The following is an 18786-nucleotide window of genomic DNA, read 5'->3' on the forward strand; positions in this document are numbered from 1 at the left end:
ATTGATATTTGCAAAAAAAAATCATTTTGTAGAATGAATACATTGTAAATTATTTTGGAAAATGTTAAGTACACTAAAATAAAAATTGAATTCCAAATTGGGCTTGTTATGTTTTTATTAGTGTAAAAAAAACAGGTACTGAAGCCATGACAAAATATAAAGTGCTTCTATGTGACATGAGAAAAGATAAAGATGATTTTAGGATCCTTGTGAAAATGATCATCACCTAATAAATTTTTATCTGTTTCATCAAAAACTCAAACTAATTGCCAGGCATGGTGGTACATGTCTATTTACAATGCTCAAAAGGTGGAGGCAAGAATAGCAGGAATCAAGTCAAATTTTGGCTGGTTCTAAGCATGAGCTATGTGAGACGCTGTCTCAAAAAACAACAACAAACAAAACCAACAAAAATGCCCCCAAGCTTCAAATTATTATGCATTTCTCAATCTGGCACATTTGTAAATACAACAATCTTAAGATCTTAAAATATTTGTTACCTCAAGAAAGAAATTGTTATTTCTGAATAGCCTGAACCAAAACTTGAAGTGTTCATTCAGTCCATTATAAGAACTATCAGAAATGTGTATGTCATTGGCTTGCCTACATTTTTCCTGTGTTACAGTTTACACTGCATTTTAATTTGTATTAGTCAGTTTTTCATTGCGATGACAAAATATCTGATATAAATAACCATGAAACAAAATGATTTGAGGCTGGAAGATGGCTCAGAGGTTAAGTTCACTTGTTGTTCTTCCAGTGGACCTGGGTTTGTGTCCCAGCACCCACGTGGTGGCTAACATTCTTAACTCTAGTTCCAGGGGATCTAACACCCTCTTCTGGGTTCTTTGGGTGCTGCACATATGGTGTACACTTTCCTACATATAAGCAATACACTATACACATAGACTAAAATAAAATTAATAAATAAAATAGCAATGATTTATTTCAGTTTTCTGAGAACTCAGTCCAGTATTATAAAGTGGCAATAGTAGATTATCCTCCAGTGTCTGTGACTTCTCCTGCCATGAGAATTTGATTATGTTTAAAATACTAGGCATGGGTGGGGATGGAGAAATGGCTCAGCAGTTAAGAGCACTAGTTACTCTTGTAGAAGACCTGCAATCCAATAACAGCACCTGTACAATGGCTAACAACCATTTGTAACTCAAGTTCCAGGGGATCCAACACCGTCTTCTGTTGTTCCCAGGTAGTACGTTACATAGGAGCACTTACATACATGTATGCATGTAGGCATAACACTCATACATAAAATAAATAAATAAATAAATAAATAGTAGTAGGAATGAATTTTTTCCTATTAGCGAGTTTCAAGTACAATTAGACAGCTGTGGTCATTCGTTGCTATAATTTATAGTCTTTACATTTGGTTAAGATCATTGTTTGGTTGTCGCCACTGAGAGCTGTATAATACCTTCCATTACTTTCAGAGTTATTCTTCAGGTAGGACGCTTCCAGGTCAGTTCCACTTCAAATTCTCCAAGTCCTCTGTCCTACGTGTGTGGTATCTGCAACACTAGGGTGTTAACTTCAAGTTCTGGTAGGAAACCAAGGGTTATGGCAATAGCCTATATTGTTTTATGAATATTTTTTACTACCTTGACAACTCAAGGGGAATTTTTCCTGCCTGTCACTGGGATTTTTGTTAGATAGCCTTTAGTTGTCGTACTCATACTCACATATATTATATTGTTTTTAATAAGCTTATACAATATTTCCCTATGCCTTTTTTAAACATTCTAATTGCTATTTATCTCTCTCATCTCATTCCCTGTATGATCCCTTCTTTCCCATTCACACTAAAGTCATACCATTTTTCCCATTATAGCCTTGGTAACCCCTGTGTTCCATTATCACCTCTCTCAAGTTTTTCTCCCACCTCATTCCAGGGTCTCCTACTTCCTTCACTTCTGAAGTTACTTCGGGTCATATACTTGTGTCCCAGGGGCCTGGTTCCTGCAAGAGGCAGGGCCTGCTGAGGAGAATTGACTGGGTAGAGCTAGACGTGAAGAGAGCGGTTTTCTGCACCATCTTGGGTCGGAAGCCATGCGGCAGGCATGGAGCGAAAGATGGCCCTGACGTCTCATCGCCGTGGACCTGAAGGGGGCATTACCGACCTGGGGCGAGACTGAGCGCCCAAGGTGCGTGGGTGAATGTTAATGGAAACTGTGGACAAAGTGGTCTGGAATGGCGGTCGGGGAACACAGAGCTGGTTTCGGGTGCTGGGTCTTCCTTTCTTTGTAAGTTCCTCTATTTCACCCCTCCCTACCAAAGATATAAAATGAAAAATTCAGATAAAAAATGTTATATGGTTTGTCCCATAGCGCCCTGAGCCAGACATCCTGGAAAAAAAGTGAGGGCAGGCCAAGCCGAGAGCAGGAAGGCAAAAATTTAGTGGGCCAACACTCATATCTAAAGAATTAAAGGTAGGATCCACAAAGAAGAAAGGAAGAACAGGTGGAGTTTTTTTCTTGGTCTGGGTTTGATGTTTTCCAGTTCCTTCTATTTACTTAAAAATTTCATGATTTTGTTTTTCTTTACAATTAAATATATTGTGCGGATGTACCACATTTTCATGATCCATTCATCAGTTGAGAGACATTTATTGTTTTGCTTTCCCACCTATTGTGAAAACACTGACAACAAACATAGCTGAACAAGTGTCTCTGTAGTAGGATATCTGTGAACACTGTCATAAATGATCTGGGTTCATGTTTGCAAATACCCTGTGGTGCACAAAAAAACACACTTTCTTTGTATTCATCTACTAACTATGGATCTTAGAGCCTTTAGGCCATTCTTCCACAATGATCCCTGAGCCTTTGGAGGAGAGGGTATGATACAAGGTTTAATATCCCATTTAATACTGAGCAATCTGCAGTCCCTCGTTTTCTGAATGTTGACCAGTTGTGGGTCTCTGTGTTAATCACCATTTTCTGAATTATTTAATGCATTTCTTGATTCTTTGTTTTGAGTTTCTTGAATATTCTGAATATTACTCCTTCACCAGATGTATAGTTGGAAAACCTGTCATTCTGTGCATTGCCTATTCTCTTGATTTATTATTTCCTATTCTGTATAAGAGGTTTTCAGTTTAATAAGGCTGATTTTGTTAATTTCTGGCTTTAATTCCTAAGGGGATGGAGTATAATTTATAATGTCCCCTTGTGTACCTATGTTTTCTTGGTTATTGCCTGTGTTTTCTCCTGAAAGTTTCAACGTTTCATGTTTAAAATTGAGGTCTTTGATCCATTTTGAGTTTATTTTTATGTAGAATCAGATTTGGGAGATCCAGTTTCCCCAGCTCCATTTGTTGAAGATACTGTCTTTTCTCAAGTGTGTATTTCTCATACCATTATCCACGTGCACTCATGTGAGGGTCTTCTCTTTTGTGGTATTGATCTGGAGATCTGTTTTTCTAACAGTCACATGCTTTTTTTTTAAATAACTATCACTTTGTAATACAGTTTCTTTCTTATGTTTTAGGGAGCAAATGAGTTTTATTTAGGTTACTTACTGAAGTATGGGTGAAGAATTACTTACAGAAGCAGAAATTATTTAAAGACAGGTGTGTCACACAAAGCCTACCTCAACATAGATGACAGCTCATGAAAGTGTAAAATGTGGTATAACAATCCTTCCAGCATTATTCCTTTTTGCTAAAATTACTTTGACTGTACTGGGTCTTTTGTGCCTCCACATGAATTTTCAGATTTTTAAAATATGTCCATGAAGAATTTCATGGAGAATTATTTTGAAATTAAATTGAATCTGCAAATTGTTTTTGGTATGATGGCTATTTTTACAATATTAATTCTATTAAACCACGGGTCTTGGTAGGCTTTTGATCTTCTAGTGTTTTCCTTAATCTGCTTTTTCAGAGAGTTAAAATTTTCATCGTTGATATCTTTCACATCCATGGTTGACTTTATTCTTAGAGTTGTTTCAGGGCTATTATGTACTGGAGTGTTCTCATGGTCTCTTTCTTAGTGTTCTTATTATTGCTATATAAGAATGTTAATAAAATTGTAAGTTAATTTTACAACTAGCCATTTTGCTGGAAGTGTTAATCATTTCTAGATGTTTTCTGGTGACTGTTTTGGGACCACTTATGTATATGATATTATCAATAAAAGCAGAGCATTTGACTTCTTTTCCTACTGGCATACAATTTATTTCCTTCACCTGTTATAGATTAAGCTAGGACTTCAATATATTGAAAATAAATGAGATGGTAGAAAGTCCAATCTCATATCTAATTTGTTCTCCTCTAGTCCTATTCACTCTAGAACTTTTATTATGAAGGTGCATTGGATTTTGTCAAAGGACTTTTCTGCCTCTATTCAGACAATCATGTGTTTTTTTATGAAGCCCATTTATATGATTTATTTCATTTATTGGCTTACGTATGTTGAACCAGATGCTAATTTCCATAACAAATCTAACCTGATCATGGTTAGGAGACCATAACTCCAGTTAACAGGAGGAGACCATAATTCTGGCTCATGGGAGGGGACTACTGCCCCAGCTAATGGGTAGAGACCATAGCTCTAGCTCACTGGGAATAGGATGGGGTGGGAACCAGAACTCTAGTTCACAGGAGGGGACCACAACTCTAGCTCTAAGAGGGGACCACAGCTCCAGGTTCACAGGAGGGGTCAGAGCTCTAGCTCACAGGAGGAGACCACTGTTCCAGGCTCATGAGACAACCAGAGTTCCAGGTTCCCAGGATGGGTTCACATCAAGATGCACAGGAAGGGATCACAGCTCAAGGTCCATTCGAAGAGACCACAGCTTCATGGTCATGCGAGGTGACCACGGCTCCAGCTTTACAGGACCACAGTTCCAAGCTCTAGAGAGACAGCCACAGCACCAGTTTCACAGGACAGGACCAAAGCTGAAGATTCATAAGAGGGGATCATTGCTTTAGGATCACAAAAGGGAATGTTCCCACAGATTCATGTTCCCTAGAGGTGACCACAGTGCCAGGTTCATAGGAGGTAGTGATAGTTTCAATTACTCTGGTTTCTACCATTTTCCTTTCTCCATTGTTCTGGCCATATGACTATATTTATGTTTAAGAAAGTGTATTCTGAATTCTGTGCAGAAAATTGAGGCAAAAATTACTTTCTGGCCTGAACTTCTTGTTAGAGGGACACCAATATTCGAGAAAATCACTTTTTTATTTAAGGAGACAGATGGATCACTTACATGATCAAGGATTCTACTGGCATTTGTTGGTGACTGTGGTTTAACATCTTCCTCCTTGGTCAGGGGAAACCTCTTACTGGGGTCATGCATTTCCAAGAACTGTCACTGCTACCTTCTTGACCCCAGTCCTTTTCTTTCTTAGTTGTCATATTGTTTTGTGCCTGTGCCTGGCAATCTGCCTTCTTCATCCTTGGGGTTTATTACCCAGGCAATGATGACAGGGCGACCATAGGTACATGGTTCTGTGGCCACCTCTAGTCCTGACCCTTGGCAAGAGAGGCGCAGTGGTGTGTCATACAATGAAAGGCTCCCAGCTGTCACCTGGATTTACCCTTTAACTGCCCTGCACTCTGAGAGAGGCAGCCAGGTTTGTATCCCTGGCTCCCACCACTGGCGCACTACGTGAACTGTTGTTCATCTGGGTATTTCTCATTGTAGAATATATCTATGGTACTAGTGGCATTAGTATGGGAGGTATATTGTCTTGGAGTTTCATATTTTTTGTTTTTGCAATGTGATCTGGACATATCAACTTTTGTTGGTTGTTTGGCTTATATGAATTTCCAGGCTGCCTTAGTTGAATGGAACTTTGGGACTATTACTGATGTTATCCAAGCTTGGTTGATTTTCAGACCAGGTATAAAGTGTTTGTGGAACAATTTCTATAATTTTATTTTATTGAATATGTCTATCTTTGGTTTTCTTTGACTGATTCTGACAGTTGTGTCTAAAAACTCACTTGTATAAATTTCAAAATGAAAAAGATAGTAAAGTCCTCCTCAAAAGAGTTGCCTGTACCTATTCCTCCTGGATAATTTAACACATTGAAAATCTAAAGTAATTTTAATCTAAGCTCATAGCATAGAATTATCTTATTCCTTAGGATATACATGCTTAGCCTGCAAATGTATGATAGGTTTTGTCTGTTGCACCAATTACGAATGCACTGTAAATTGACATCCAATGTTATTATTTATGTTTGTTTTTGTTGTTCTCCTTTATTAATTCAATACCAGAAAGAAAGAAAAAATAATCTCTAATCTTTTGTGATTTGTAGGGATCACATAACTATGGGAATGGCTTTATTTCTGCCTTCTCCTTCCCACAAGGCTATAGTCTTTTTATCCCAGATTAATATAGGGAGAATTTCTTATATGATTTATGATCTCGGTTAGGCTCTAGATTTAAATAGGATCATTCTTGTTAGACTTACAAACTGGCTTCTCATTTTCCCAGTTCTTTATGCCTTACAAAACAGACAATATTTGCATGTGAAATTACTTTTTTTTTTACATGTTATTGATATAGGTACTCTGAGAATACATCTCTTTGGTTTCCTATTTAGCTATTAAGTATCCTGTGTGTTTAGCTCATTAATATATGAAACCAAGAGTGTCTGATATTTTCCTTGAGGTGTTTGTTTCTAACGAAGAACTTGATTTAAGTTTCTTCTGCACAAAGCCTCATCTCTATTGCTAGCACTCCACAGAGTACTTGACACAAATTAAACACTTCAGATTGAAAAAATGAATTGTTAAGGAGTGATTTTCTGAATCACTTTTGAGCCTTAGTCTCAAACTACACATTTCTTAATTGAACAAATTCTAAATAAAGGTAATCTTCAATTTCTCAAAATAGTTTTCAGAAAACAAGCTTCTGTACTACTGATGAATTTTCTTCAAGGGTTTTGTTAACTGTTAGAAGTTTTCTTATGGTTAAACCTTGCTGCTGTGAATCATTCTAAAAGAAGGTTCCATGACTCCCACTAATGTGTATCAGATAGAATTTAGATGTTAAAGAAATAAAGAAATCTTTAACTTCCATATAACCAGTTAAATATGCATTTTTCCATTAAATAATACTATGTAACAAAATTTAAGGGATGTTGCAGGTATGATTAAAATCCCCAATCAGTTGGTTTTAAGCTAGTCATACAAAGGCTTAGATGGAGGCTTTTTGGTCAGAGACACAAAGCATTCTAAGTTTGAAGGACTTGCCATTCTGGGATAAGCATCAGTGAACAGTGAGTGGTAAGAAGTTTCTAGGAGCTAAAGCCTGAGCTCCACAGCTTCAATAAATGTGCAAATTGAGATGATTATAATACTTTGAAATATTGAAGTCCTGAGTAGGTACTGCTGTATCTGGGCATGACTTGTCAGCTGAGGAGATGTTTAACAGTGCCATGATTTCAGAATTCAGGATCAGTGCATGGGTTTGACTAGTACAGTGTGGTGGCAGATATTCACAGCAGCATGGACTCTGCTATCACAGACCTTCATAATTCATGTTGTGTGAAGTTGTCCTGGTGTAAGATGGCGTAGGTTTTGCTTTTTGTTTCCTTACATTCTAACACTGATGTGTTTTGATGATCATAGCCTTAGAATTTATTTTAGAATGGTGACAATAAGATTTTGAAGACACATAGATTTACACTGCTTTTTTAAAATCACAGTCAAGATATGTATAATAGTTAACTCATTTTATAAGTTTTGTCTGTATAAGATATTATATATTGAGAGAGCATATTAAATATAGCAAATAATATCAATCAAATTTAGAAGAAAGTCTATATTTATATACACAATTTGAAATAATCTGGATTGGATATTACTTGCTGTGAAGCTTCATTTTTACGTTTGTTTAAAAATTCACATTCAAACATTTATGTTTCTAATGGAAATGCTTGGTGCAGAATGTTATTTTGACTTCCATAATAAATAGCTGAACAAAATCTACTGATGCTGTGCTGAATGACTGCAAAAGCAGGAGTTAAACCAATTCAATTTGATATCTGTGCCAAGTATAGAGTGTTTCACCTGATACTGTTTTGAAATAAGAAAGTCTGCCTGCCTTTGCACTTAATTTTTTTCAAATATTAATTTAAAGTAGTATTAGAAATGGGAAACATTTCAGGGTATTACCACGTTGCTTCATATGAATTTTCATTTTTGGATTTTCAAAATAGAAATTAATGTGTGTTCTCTAAATTCTGTCAGAAGCTACAGGCCAAACTACAAAGGCCATTTTACTTAATCATTCCAAGTACTGCATCTTAATGTGTTTTCATATCTCTTTCCTGACCAGTTTTATTATTGATTTGTTTCTGTTCAAAGGTCATGTATATTTTAAAGGCAATCAATTTTATAATATTGTTTCCAATGGGAGAAGTTTTGTTTGACAAACATGGTTCTGTATCTATAGTAAAAAGGTATTCATGTTTTAAAGATTAAGTTCTTCTTTAACACTTTAAATACATCTTCCATGAAAATAACAGCTTATTGTTTGACTCATGCTGGGGAATATACAAATCAATGTCTACTCACTCTAGATAGGGTACAGAGAACTGACCAAAGTAATGACTGAAACATTGGGTTTATTGGGGTTACTTAGAGTGTCGGGGACTCGAACCCGTGACCCCCGGCGAGGTGAGGATTGGGGATGAGTAAGCACGCCTTTCGCCAGCCCACACCGCCCCCATTACCTGGGGACACTCAGATGCAACCGGGAGCCTAGTCAGGCAGGGACTCATTTATTACAAGTGTTCCAGAGCTTATAAAGGCACCTGGAATTCCCCCCTCCCCCGCTGAGGGTGTATCTTAAGGATGGTCACAGGCTGATCATACACTCCTCAGCAGTGCTGAAGTACTCTTCAGACTTTCAAAGCAAGCCAGGCAACGCCCCCAGTAACTTCCTTTCCGACCTATGCAAGGTGGGGCTTTTAGGTCCCAACATTAGAGGAGCATGGCAGCTGTATCACTGAAAGCCCACCCTAGTTATATTCCTGGAGCACCCTGATCAACCTTCAAGCTGCTCCATCAGAGTCTCTGCTCCTTAGCAGTGTTTGGGGCTAGTACAGAAATGGAGAGTGGCTTTGTGAGTCTCGTAAAACTTGAACCTTCCTTAGTTTTCTAAGATTCCTCAGCTTCTTGATTTTTTTTAAAGAAATACTTCAATTTTGAGCAAATACCTACCTAAAGAAGCCAGTTACTATTTCTTTTAATTTTTGTCTTTTATTTTTCTTTTAAAAACAAAACAAAAACAATCTCATTATGTGGATCCGTTCAATCCCTAACTCAAACCCGAGTGGTCTTCTTGTCTCATCTCTTAGCATGTACAGGCGTTCAGTATGTCCACCACGCCAGGCTGAGTTACTGTTATTTTTATTTGAAATTATTTCTTAGTTCAAACATGTACGGATGTTATAAATGAGGAGTCCAGTTTTAGAAAAAAAAATCCATGGATATATTTTTCAAGCCTGATCATAAACATTTACATATCAGGTCACATGGAGCTGGTTATCTTCCTCATGCAGTTGGAGGGAGGGAGAACCAGGGACTCAAGACCATTTCAGCAACTTGTGCCCATGTCTGTACGCCATTTTCCAGTACAGACATGTTGTATTGGAGGCCTTTTCGTCAGTAAACTCAAAACCTTCCTATTCATAGCTCTTTCATGCCTTTCCTTTCCTCAGTTTCCATTAAATAGGAGATGCCTTTGTTGAGTACTCTAGGAGTGAGATAATTCTGTCTTCAGGACATCCTATGACTCTCTCCAAATGCTGGTAAAAAATAAATCACACTGGACCCCACACCTCCTCATGTTTTTCTTATAGACTAAAAGTTACATTTAAAAAAATTCAGTTTGCCAATTGGTACTTAATTATCACATTGACACTTGTCAACTAAACAATGTAATCACAGCACAAAGGGAAAAAGTACACTCTTACCTGCAAGGTGTTTCCTGATTTGTGGCTAATGTTTTATTTTTTTGTAGATTTATTTTACATTTAATTAATTATGTGTATACGTGTGTGTCTGAGTGAGAATATGTGCACATGTGAGTGCAGTTGCCAAATCCCCTGGATCTGGAGTTATAGGCAATCGTGGTCATCAATATGAATGTTGGGAACAGAGCTATGGTCTTCTGCAAGTGCATCTCATGCTCTGAACTGCTAAATCATCTCTCCAATCCCCAAGGTTACTGTTTAAAATAACAAACTTTACCTAGAATTAAGCCAATGAAAGTATTTATATAAGTATTTGCATTCATTTATTTTAAAGTAAAACAAACATGTAAGTAAAATAACCTATATTTCAGGGACTGGAGTGATGGCTCAGTGGTTAAAGCACTGGCTGCTCTTGCAGAGTACAAGAGTTCAGCTCCCAGCATCCACAAGGCGATGAACAACAGTTCATAACTCCAGTTCCAGGGATAGGACACCATCTTCTTGGCCTTTGTGGGCACTGCACAACATGGATGCACTTGAGGCATGTAAGAGGCAAAACACTCATACAAGGTTACTGTTTAAAATAACAAACTTTACCTAGAATTAAGCCAATGAAAGTATTTATATAAGTATTTGCATTCATTTATTTTAAAGTAAAACAAACATGTAAGTAAAATAACCTATATTTCAGGGACTGGAGTGATGGCTCAGTGGTTAAAGCACTGGCTGCTCTTGCAGAGTACAAGAGTTCAGCTCCCAGCATCCACAAGGCGATTAACAACAGTTCATAACTCCAGTTCCAGGGATAGGACACCATCTTCTGGCCTTTGTGGGCGCTGCACAACATGGATGCACTTGAGGCATGTAAGAGGCAAAACACTCATACACATAAAACAATAATGAATTAACTAATTTAAAAAACTATTTTCAGTATAATCAGATAACATTGAGATTCAAATATTTTCATTTGTCTCAAAATTTATGTTTTGATACCAATAATTAACTCAAAATTATACCTGAATTGGTTTAATTTTATATTTACTAATAAAACAAAATCTGAGAAATAGGAAAAAGACACCATTGAATGTACAAAAATATTAAAGTTATAAAATTTCTTTGAAATTCTAAGAGAACTATGGGTTTTTGTCTTACTTTATTCATAATAGACGTGAGGAAGAAATGCAGAGATCTGTCTCCATCCAAAATGAAAGTAGGCCTAGAATATTCTTTGAATTCGAATACATTCACACTTTATAACTACTGAATAAAAACACACCATTAAAGACAATAATGAGTTATACATAATGGAAGAGAGGTGATATTAGTGATCATTGGATATGTTGACTGTTATTAATTTGACCAGTGGATTGCTAGGAGGAGAAATCAACTGTCATAAAATCTCACTGTTTCCTATTTTCCAGATTATTTGAAGGGAACATTTACCTCATCTGTATTCACCTATGACTGCGCTCTCCATGTTTTTGGTGTCAAAATCACTTTATGCCTCTAAAGACATATTGAGTAACAGGAATCAATCAATGCAGGAATGCTGTAATTAAGGACCTATAAAATGCATTGCACCATAAAAGCAAGATAAACACTATAAAACATTTTCAAAAATCAATGATTCAGAACAAAAAATTAAAATTATAAAGGTCATTTCAGAGAATGGCTTCATTTGGGTATGAACTGTGAACTTTGTGGTGTTTTTTTGTTATTTATTTATTTATTTTTTGCTTGACTCCTCTCAGGTCCTTCTCCATAGTGCTTTGGATGTCTTGGAAACCAAGAGCCTCACAAGTGAAATAGCTCATCAAAGTAATCAAAGTATACTCTTATATTACTTCTTCATTAGGTTAACGCTTTTCAAAATGACCTCAAATATAATTTCTTCACTTCTCACTGGGATGTAATATAGTCAGTTACACTAGCTGAAGATCAGTTGCTGCCCTGTTATGGTATGAGCTCAAAATGGAATTGTCAGACAGGCTTCAATCAGTGTCACCTAAACCACCAAGTACAGATTTATACTTAAAAATATGTACTTATCACACACTCTGCCACGTCATTTAGCCTATAAACCAAAGCTCATTAAATTAGCTAATTGGTTTACCTTGTTACTTTTTTGCATATTCTGAAGTAAAAAATCATTTTATTAATTACATTATAATTTTCTCTGAGCATGTGATAGTCCACTGAATAAATACAATGAAGAGTTTTAGAAGACTATTACATAGAGTTCAACAATGATATAATAACTGTGTATACTAAATTGGCACTTGCATGAAATAATTGGTAACATCATTAAAGACCATTTTGTTATTACTGTGTATTCATTGTAAAATGATGACTTTCATAATGACATTTTCAGTCAAGCTTATGTTATTTAACCATATTCAACCCTCATTATCCTCTCTTGCCCGTTGTCCTCCACTTCCTACTACTTGTCCCCTTCCTTCGAAACAGTTCCCTTCCTACTTTCATACTATGTGTGTGTGTGCATGAGAGAGAGAGAGAGAAAGAGAGAGAGCTCTAAAATGGAAGATAAATCTAAGCAAAGAAGCATTATCTGTCAGAATCAACACAGCACGAATTTGTTTTAAACAAAGTATATCAATCAATGAGACTAACTAAACATAAAGACTGAGGATGTAATGATCAAACTGTGAAAAAAATTTATTTTAAACTCTTGATAGGTATGTCAGCTACAGATAGGATATCTTACATTTTATTCCATATTTTTCTTTAGAAAATTGCATTTATTCAAGGTTTGACCAAAAATCCCATTTCTTAAGCTATGGTACAACCCTACAAAGAACATATAATATAATTGGGTATAGAAATAGGCATTTAGATAATGATGTTATGAAGAATTTAAGCAATTGGATAACTTTTACATGAAACAAATATCTGACATAAAGGCTAGAGTACCTGACTAGCAAGTTGAGAACCTAGGAGAATGGCCCACAGAGGTAACATCAGATAGAGGCCCAGGGAAAGCAGTGTGTTCTTACAATTTCAGACAATCTTTAGGATTTGTCTTATCAACTGTGTAAAGTACAATTGGGGCATAAAATATAAGTAATCTATTCTTGTTTCATAGTTTATATAGTGAAAAATATTGTTTTCATCTCTATCCTTTAAGCCTGCAGTTAATTATTTGACAACTTATGATATATTTGTTTTGATTTAATATAATATAAAGAAAACACCAAGTGCTATTCTATAAATTAAGTTTAAAGCTGTGACCTTTACCTTATCATCTGCTCATCTTTGTATTAAGAGCAACTACTGACTATGCCCTAGTTACATTTATTCCAAGTGTTTAAAATAGTCATTTTAATTAAAGAAACATGGATAATAGTTAAAATAAATATACAGCTAAATTATCTTGAAAAACTGCATTGTTGTGAAAAATCGAATGGATTAAAGAAATAAAAGATATTTTCTGACATTTTCACATATGATTCCTTTTTCTATGGGGAACATATAATATACATGAATCATTTCTGTTACAAATGTATTACAGAAATGTAAGTGTATAAAGCTTTTTGAACTCTCAAAGAACATAGCAATGAGATCATTACAATATTTTCTTCTAATTTCCCGAGAAGCCTGATATTAATTAAAAGTGCCACAGTAATAGCTTAATTTTAAGCTTTGAAATTATATCAGTTTCTCTTCTAATATGCTAGTGGTTTATGAATACCACTTAAAATTTCTGAGCTAAATATCAAGAATCTTTTATCCAATGTATTATTAATAATAGAAATCAGAAAAGTGAAATTTCAAGTATAATATTTTAAATTATTAAAAGCTCAAATTGAATTCATATTAAATATTCACTACTAAGTTATTAAAATATTTTAAATCAGAAATTAATTAAAATTCCAATAAACATATATCAACATTTTCCAGGATTTGTATCAGTATGGCTCAAGATGAAACTGTCAATATCCACTAATATTTAAGGAATGTGATATCTGAGCTTTTCTAAGTAAGTAGATTATCAAGTTTCCAGCTCTGATACAATACAAATTAAAAAAAAAATCTACTCCCATAACTGATGACTGAGATCAGGGAAAATGTAAGAGAAGTTAAATAATAATAATAAAAGTCCTAACTTTCCCTTTGGTGCTAATTTTAAACAACACCAGGTGACTTTAGAACCGTAGGTAACATTTATAACAGTTTTAAGATATAAATAAGAGATGGGTCTCGAAACACACTGAAAGGGTGAAAGACAGTCCAGGCTCTTATGTGATCACACTGCTTTATACCCTTGGGGAACTCTTCTAGGTTCAAGCTATTCCTCAGAATCAGGGTGTGACTTTCGTCATAATTATATAAACTTTGCCTCATTTAAAACAGAGAACTTAGACAACTGCAGTATCTACTCAAGAGTTTCTTATGTAGATTCAATGAAATAATTAAGTAGAAAATACCTCACTAGAAGCAATAACACTTGGCATTGCAGTGTTGGAGTTGACATTTTTTTTCTGAGTATTCGATTGAATTTTTGCATGCGTGAGACGTACACAGCTTTGTGAAGCTGCATCATGATTAATGATCTAGACCAGAGCCAAAATGTCATTTGCCAGAGTAGCAGTTGTGAAAAAGGAACAACAAATTCAAGGTCAAACTTTGTAAACTCAAGTCCAGCTTGCAGCCTTCCACACGTGTGTAAGACCTAGAAGTTGAACAATCTTCTTAGCTAATCTTGTCAGCCATTATGCTCTTATGATTCCTAGTTTATTATTGGGAATATATACAGAGAGTTAGGTAGAGCATTATTATGGAAGGAAGAAAATATGATTAATAATATATAGCAATATAAGCTAATGTACACGGAGCATTATATTATATAATTTATATGGTATGCTATGCATGTTATTAATAGACTATATAATATTTATTAAAGATAACACTAGATTATGAATTAATATCAAGTGCTCAAATTATGAATGTCCAAGTAGTGGAGTCTGAGAGTGAAAAAATAAAAAAAATCTAAAGCTCGCTGGGCGTGGTGGTGCATGCCTTTAATCCCAGCACTCGAGAGGCAAAGACAGGCAGATCTCTTGTGAGTTTGAGGCCAGCTTGGTCTACATAGTGAGTTCCAGGCCAGCTGGGGGGGGCTACCGAGAGACCCTGTCTCAAAAATACCCCCCCAAAACTAAAACTCTCCTTGAATTTGATTTATTTAAAAAATACATTGCTATGCCATGCATGGTGGCATGCACCTTTAATCCCAGCCCTTGGGAGGCACAGGCAGGTGGATATCTGCGATATCGAGGCTACCCTGGTGCACATCATGGCTTCCAGATGGGCTGTGACTAGGGAGATTCTGTCAAAAAACAATCAACAAAAAGACCAAAAAAATTACATTGCTTATTATTCATCACAAAATACTACAGTGTACAGAAAGAGTCAAACAATGAAGAACGTGATTTAAAGCTCATATTTACTCTAAATACAATAGGTTTTTATGGAAACATGTGACACTGTGCATTTAAGAATTTAATTTGCACTGAACATGTATTACATCTTGAGAGTAGTCAAAGGATTTACATGAGGCATATTAAATATGAACGGATTCTTACCACTATTTTCATTACCCTTTCTTGTTCTTATTCCTAAATGTTATAAGTAAACCCACACATGAATTTATTTATATGCACAAGTGTTTTATAAGCAAGAGTCTCATATGAGGGAGAACATTTTTGTTCTTTCAGAGATTTAGTGACCTGGATGAACATAATTCTAGGTCTCATTTTGTCCTTATTGCTGAATAATATTGCATTTTCTATATGTACCAGATTTTTATTATTTAGTCATTTGTTGATAGACAACTATATTGGTTCAATTCTCTTGGTATAGTGGATAGAGTAGTAACAAACATTGAGGTGCAAATGTCTCTGTGGTAAGCTATGGAATCCCCTGGAATGAAATGATTGGTAACATGGTTCTTGTTCTAATATTTAAGGATAGTCCAAATTGATTTCCATAAAGGCTCTATGCTTTTGTGCTCCAATCAGCAGGAATTAGGTTTCTTCTTCCTTCACACCTTCTCTAGTATTTGTCCTGGGATTTCTTGATAATAGGCTTTCATCCTGGGAAGTCATATCTCAAAGTAGTTTGAATTCACATTTCTTGATGACCAGGGATGTTGAACACTTTTAAAAATAGCTATTGACAATTTCTTTTCGGAAAGCCGTTTTTGTGATTTGTTAGCCCATTTGTTGATTGGTAGTTTTATTTCTTTGGTATTTAACTTGGGTAGTTCTTTACAAATTCTGTATATTGGTCCCTTATCTTTTTGCCATTCTGTGTGCTGTATGTGTGCTCTGTTGACAGTTTCCTTTGCTGCACAGAATTTCTTTAATTTCATGTAAACACATTTGTGAATTTTTGGGGCTAGATCCTGTGAAATTGATGTCCTGTTTAGAAGGTTCTGCCTATACTAATATCCTAAGAGCTCAATATACCTATGTTTTTGTCTAGAATTTTCAGCATTTCTGGGTTTTCTATTCTGTTTCCTTGGTCTAACTGTTTTTAATGCTAGTACCAAGTTGTCTTTATCACTACAGCTCTGTAGTACAACTTGAGGTCAGGTATTGTGACATCTCTAGCTGTGTCCTTACTCTCTAGGATTGTTTTGGTTATTCGTGGTCATTTGTGGTTCCATATGAAAGCTTGGATGACATTTTAGATCTGTGCAATATGGCTCTAGAATTTTGGTAGTTATAGTTATTACATTAAATCTATCGTAGTCTGGTAGTATAGGCATTTTCACAATATCAGTTCTCCAAATCCAGGATAATGGAAGGTCTTTCCATCATTTAGGATCTCCTTTGACTCTTTTTCATTGTCTTGAAGTTTTAATCATACTAGTCTTTCTCTTCTTTGGATGGTGCATGCCCACGTAATCAGTTTGTTGAACTATTTTGAATGAGATAGTTTTCTTAATCTCTTTCTCTGAGTATATTTTTGGTATATGAAAGTTTTTAAATTTATTTTGTATTTTGAAATTTCACTGTAGGTTTATTACATCTAGAAGTTTTCTAATAGATTCTATAGATTTTTTTAAAGCATAGAATCATGTCATTTGTAATTAGAGATAGTTTGACTTCTTCCTTTCCTATTTTTATAGCATTTATGCCTCCCTCTTGCTAATTGTTATAGCTAAGACACAGAGCACTATGGTAAACAAGAGAGGGGAGACTGAGCATTCTAGTCTTGTTTCTAATTTTTGAGGAAATGCTGTCAGTGTGTTTCCATTTAGGACAATGTTGACTATTGGTTTGTGGTATGTGATCTTTATTTTTTTGAAGTATATTCATTTGATTCTGAACAGCTCCAGAATTTTTATCAGGAAGACACATTGAACATTATCAAATGAATTTTACATAAATTGAAATGATTGTTTTCGATCCCTAAGTTTTTTCTTTAATATGGTATATTACATTTTTTGATTTAGGTATGCTGAAGCAGCCTTGCCTTTATGAGATAAAGCCTACTTGGTCATAAGGTAGGATATTCTTAAAGTGCTTCTGAATTTGTTTTACAAGGATTCATTTGTAATTTACTTTTTTGTTGTATCTGTAGCTGGTTTGGGTATCAGAAAAATACTGACTATTTAGAATATATTTGTTAATGCTCCTTTGCTGTCTATATTTTTGAAAAACTTAAGAATTGGAAAGTGGTCTTTCTTGAAAATTTGAAAAATGTCAGCAAACCATATGCCATCCTAGTATTTTTTCTTTCATTATTTAAGGGGAGAATTATGATTGCAGTCTCTATTTTATTGCTTGTAATGAGTCTATTTAAATTATTTATATCGACCTGCTTTTATTTGTTAGATGATATACATTTAGAAATGCTTTTTCTCCAGCTTTTTAGACCATGTTTACAAATTAATCTCTGTTAATAATCTCTCTTTCAATGGAAATATAATGATATTCTTTTGAGTTCTAATTTTGTCAATTTGTGTCTTCTCTCTCCTTTTTAATGAGATTGGCTAAGGGTTTGTGAATCGTAGTAACTTTCAAAAAATCAACTCTTTGGTTGATTTTGCGTATTGTGCAAGTTCTATTAAATTAATTTCTTCCATAACCTTTACTATTCATGTCATCTACTCTGCTCAGATAGGGACTAGCTTCTTATTTTTCAAAAACCTTGATATGCATTATTTGGGTGTTTATTTGATAACTATCAGATTTTTATTTATTTGTTGTTTTTTGATACAGCATCTCCTTGTAGACCCCATTGGCCTGAAACTTGATAAATAGCTCATACTGGCCTCAATCTCCTAGAGAGCTCACTGTTTTTTCCCCTGAATTCTAGAACTAAAGTCATGCACCACTATGTCCTCCTAACGCTCAGATTTTTTAATGGGAACACTTCTCATATAAAATTTCCTTTTACAAATGATTTGGCTGTGTCCCAAAGATTCTGGTATGTTGTGTTTTCACTATCATTTGTCACCAGAAAAAATTTAAAATTTCCTCTCTGATTTCTTGGATGACAAGTTGCTCATTCAAAAATGTATTATTTCTTCTCTAAGTATATTTTTGGTATATGTAATACCTCTGGTTGTCAATTTCCACATTTTAAATTTTATTTATTTAATAACCACATAATTAGAAGAAGCATTTCACTACAACAGCATTGACACATTGAATAACAATTTCCAGAGCTAAGATGCATCTCTTTCAAAATTGGCTGTAAATGTTTAGGTTTACAGTTGAATTACTACAGCTATACAACACTGTACTCAGTATAAACCCTATAAGACATAAAATTAAGAGGTTTTAACCTTTAAAAAAGAC

The sequence above is a fragment of the Nannospalax galili genome, unplaced genomic scaffold (assembly GCF_000622305.1).
Source record: "Nannospalax galili isolate Female #2095 unplaced genomic scaffold, S.galili_v1.0 scaffold298, whole genome shotgun sequence".
In the NCBI taxonomy this organism is placed as follows: Eukaryota; Metazoa; Chordata; class Mammalia; order Rodentia; family Spalacidae; genus Nannospalax; species Nannospalax galili.